The sequence below is a fragment of the Octopus bimaculoides genome, chromosome 22 (assembly GCF_001194135.2).
Source record: "Octopus bimaculoides isolate UCB-OBI-ISO-001 chromosome 22, ASM119413v2, whole genome shotgun sequence".
Lineage (NCBI taxonomy): Eukaryota > Metazoa > Mollusca > Cephalopoda > Octopoda > Octopodidae > Octopus > Octopus bimaculoides.
The window spans coordinates 3,919,612-3,924,507 of NC_069002.1; the positions used below are offsets into that span (position 1 = coordinate 3,919,612).

General features: G+C 38.0%; 1 protein-coding gene across 1 annotated transcript in view; it reads right to left on the reverse strand.

The window, feature by feature from the left end:
• Window positions 1-409, reverse strand: part of LOC106867819 (inositol-trisphosphate 3-kinase homolog) — a 30,498-nt gene extending 30,089 nt beyond the window's left edge. Inside the window, exon 1 of the mRNA XM_014912854.2 lies at window positions 163-409. The gene's annotated coding sequence lies outside the window, so the exon portion shown is untranslated. The remainder of the gene's footprint in view (window positions 1-162) is intronic.
• Window positions 410-4,896: the final 4,487 nt, after the last annotated feature.

The following is a 4,896-nucleotide window of genomic DNA, read 5'->3' on the forward strand; positions in this document are numbered from 1 at the left end:
TATATATATATATATATATATATATATATATATGAGCCTACAATGTTCAATTATACAGAGAAGAAAGAGGCGACTGTCTTCTTTGCATGTCTGATTATATTTCTATATTTCTCTCTTTCGCTGTCTTTCAGTCCCCGATTTTTTTTTTATTCTCATACGCACCTGCTTCTTTCTTTATCTTCCGGATAAACGTCAGTAAATTAAGGTCTCGTAGTACATTCAGACTGCAACGACGAAGGAATATATCACATCTCGTCTGAGGAAGAACACGAACCAGCAAAATGAGAGAGAGATAGACAGATACAAGAAGTGTCAGAGACACGAGACATCTGTTCCAATAAACGTTTACATCACACGCTGACCGGTTGCTTTCTCTCAGAGGTTAGAAGAACTGTGCCGTAAACCGATTACCTCAGTCGCTCGACTTATTATGAATTTAAAGGAGATAATCTACCACCATATAAACTCTCTTGCTTTCTTTTTTCATCACACTATTTATAATATTGATTACTATTAGTGTAGGTATATAACATAATATATGTGTGTGTGTGTGTGTGTATATATAATATAAATAAATATATATAAATATATATATACAGATGTACACATAATTTTACATACATATATAATTATATATACATACATATATTTATGTATATAAATTATATACTTATATAAATATACATATATATATACGTTTACGTATTTGGCAAAAGATGACCATCCCCAAGTATAATAACATATACATAATTATATATATATGTGTATGTATATATATATATATATATATATATATATATATATATATATATATATATATATAAATCATCATCATCATCATTGCGTTTAGCGACTCTTTTCCATGCTGGCATGGGTTGCACGGTTTGACTGAGGTCTGGAAAGCCAGCGGCTGCACCAGACTCCAGTCTGATCTGGCAATGTTTCAACAGCTGAACGCCCTTCCTAACACCAACCACTCCGAGAGTGTAGTGGGTGCTTTTTATGTGCCACCGGCACAGGAGCCAGTCAGGTGGACCTGGCATCGACCACGTTTGGATGGTGCTTTTTACGCACCATCTAAACATTGTCGATGCCAGGTCCGACTGACTGTCCTTAATAATTTCTAATTAAGGTACAAGCCAAGCAGTTTATTTTTGGTGACGGTCATGGTGGAGAAGCGAACAGATGATTATGTCAAAACCCAGTGCTTTATTTTATTGACTCTAAAATGATGAAAGGTAAAAATGACTATGGAGGAATGCGATATCAGAATGTGAAGGGCCGGAATAAAGATTGCTTTTCTCGTTTTCACTCGTTGTGTATAAAATTAAAATATAAAAAAAAGTTGTGTGTGTGTGTATATATATATATATATATATATATATATATATGTGTGTGTGTGTGTGTGTGTGATCCAGCAGTGCTTTCAAAGCCACTCTCCTGATGACATGTGGGTACACAGCTGCTGGTATATCATTGAAAACTCTGCAGCTAACAGCTGTTACAATGCAAAGAAACAATTGTTGTGATTTGTGATTAAAGCTTGCTTATTCTATCTTTCTGTTTTATAAATTTATATCATCATCATCATCATCTTCATGAAGCAGCTGTTTTCCATGCTGGCATAGGTTAAACTATTCTATGCTTGCATAGATTAGACGGTTAGCTTGTATGTCTGCTTTGGCATGGATTCCATGGTCGGATGCCCTTCCTAACGCCAGAGTGTACTGGATGCGTTTTACGTGTCACCGATATGGTACCCCTTTTATGTGTCATCGGCACGAGTGCCTTTTATGTGTCACCAGCACTGGCCACGACTACGATTTCACTTGGCTTGACGTGTCTTCTCGAACAGAGCAAATCGCCAGAAATTTCGGTCAGTTGTCATCGCCTCCGTGAGACTCAGCTGCCGACGATCATGTTTTATTTGTCCACCTCGTCCCTCGTCTTCCTGGGTGAACGCCACATTTGTAGGTGAAACATTTCTTTTCATAACCGAGTGTTGTTAGTACTCAAAGGTTTCATGCAGGTAAATTTCGCAATTATTACACCGTAGTTTGAATAATATTGGCAACTCATCCATTTTTCTAATGCTAAATGCGAACGAGATATCAAACAAGGCACGAAGGCAAGTGGGTTAATTATGTGAGTAAAGGGAAGCAATCATTCAGGAATTGTTATATTGGTTACTTCCCTTGTGGAATTCAATTTTGGTAGCTGCTGACTACACACACAATTCATAGGAATCTTTTTATTAACTTCAATCTGTCCGAAGTTTCATTACCTTCCTACATTTATTCTAGTTGGCAAAATTTTTCCTTCTTTTTTTTCATCCATATCATACAGCATTATAACTTTTCCACGTCATAGCCGCATAACTTCATCTCTTTCTCCAGTTCTCAAGTACTACTAAGTTATTTTGAACTCAATTTTGCCTCCTTACTCCCATTGCATCTACAATAATGTCACTCACTCATCACCTTTTTTTTCCAGTTTTTGTGAAACATTCTGAGTTCACTGACCACATTTTGATTTTCTTTTTTGAAAAAAAAAAAAGCAAAACAAAGAAAATATAACCCTGACACAAAACAATTGTTGTCAACATAATTTTTAATCACCTCTGTTATTATTTATTCTCTCGTTAATCAGAACAATGTATTTATGTCATTATCACCATTAGCATAGTTTCTGACTGAGGTCATATTTACCGTATTTTAATGTGTATAAAGAACCCTTGTAAATAAGGAACCTCCTAATTTGGGGGCTTGAAATTTGGGAAAAAGGTTTCGTAAGGGATAATAATACTAGCCATGTATAAGAAACTCCCATATTTTTTTAACCTAATTTTTGACAAAAAAAGGTTCCTTCTACATGTTAAAATACAGTACATCTATTTTCAATGTATAGATGCTCTGTCTATTAAAGTATCTTTTGTAGACCATTAAATGAAAGTCAGCAAAACAGATAAGAGACGAATTTCCTCCAGTATTGGATACCATGAGAGCACATGGCCTGGTGTTCGTAATTGCAAGATTGTGGTTTCAATTTCCAGACTGGGTGGTATGTTCTTGAGCATAGCTCCTGTCCACTCAGCTGTGAATGAGCGAACCTACAACAGACTGGTGACCCATTTAGTCACTTATACACCAGGGAATCAGGTAACTAGCTGCCCCATGGGTTTTAGGGCTTGAGATAGTAATGTTTGGGGTTTGAGGACGATGAGGATAAAACAGATGAGAGATAAATTTCCTCTAATTTTGGGTCATGGAGGCACATGGCCCAGTGGTTAGTGGTGTTACACTCACAATTGCAAAATTGTGATTTCAATTCCCAAACTGGGTGGTACATTACATTCTTGAGCAAAACCCTTCATTTCACATTGCTCCTGTCCACTCAGCTATAAATGAACGAACTGGTGTCCTGTTCAGGGGAAATGTTGGGATCTCAGTCACTCATGCACCATGGAAACGGGTTAACTGGCCCCCCAAAGAGTCTTAAAGTGCTAGATTTTGGGGTTCTTTGTTTTTATCATCTACTCAGAGATGGAAAGGCAATGCATATAACCATTTAGCTTTCAGGGTCTCCAAGAGTTGTTGGAGGAAAGAGAGGAAGTTATTCAAAGACTGGAGACCTGGCCAAGGATATCAAGACTGCAGCAAACCTGAAACTAAGGAACAAAATGCCATTGAGAGCAAGGAAGTTTGAAGTGTGGAGTCATCAGCATGGGCTTTTAGTGAGATCCTTATGGCCATTCCAAATGCATAAAATGTCATTAACCAGAGCAGAGGGAATGAAAATGTGTGCTAACAAAACCCTACCAGAGTGGTTTGGACTGTAGCCTTTTTTTTTGGTTATGTGAGTCTTGATATGTTGGTGTGATGATAGACTGTGTGTTGTCCCATAATGTCGTTTAAATGACATTTACTTTTACAGAAGTATAATACGGTATTTATAATATTGCATAGTTGATTGCCAGTAATGTATAGGGGTGTGCTAGAAACAAATGCAGTTCACAATTACATCACTAACAGAAGAGATTAGTTTGACATGAAAAGCAGATTCTGCCAGCTCGTTGTCTTAAGCATTCCATATATTAATGATGGCAACAAATCACTTTGCATAATGTAAAGAAAGGTAAAGGAGGGGAGGTTGCAAACTGAACAAAACTCCACCCTACTAGTTTTCAGTCAAACCGTCTAACCCATGCCAGCATGGAAAATGGGTGCTAAATGATGACGACAATGATGATGATAATGATGATGATGAACTTAATATATCAAAATAAAAAAGCAATTACAGTTGTTTTATGAAGCCAGTCTGAATTCACAGTTGTTTTAGGACGTTACTGGGACACAGAGGTGAGGTGGGGGTTAACTACACAACTGGAAGACAAAAAGTTAAGTTGCATCTGTGTCTGTCTGTCTGTCCTGTAGACAATGGCAAATGCAAGGAGAGGAGGAGGGGGAGGAAGGGAAAGAAAAAGAATAACAAACCAAGAGGGAGGGAGAGAAGGAAGAAAGAGTAAAAAGAGGGAGAGGAGAACAACAACGAAAAGTGAGGGAGGAGGAGGAGGAGTGTGAAGTGTTGTGCTGGGGATTGGAGTGTGGAGTAGGAGGAAAAAGAGAAAGGAGGAGGGATGTTTGCGAGGAAGAGGGGATGTGAAAGAGGAAAGGGAATGTGAAGGAGAAAGGGGGGGGGCGTGGATGAAGAAGAACAGGAGATGATGATGATGATGATGGTGATGTGTAGGAGGGAGAGGAGGACCTTCTGAAATGACTCCGATGTCTAATCCTTGACCTGCTACTTCAGCCTCAAATTCCACTTATTGCTAACATTCTGAGAATGCCGCTAACGATGGCTTCAAGAGGTCAGTTGATTAAATCAGTTCTCATCACA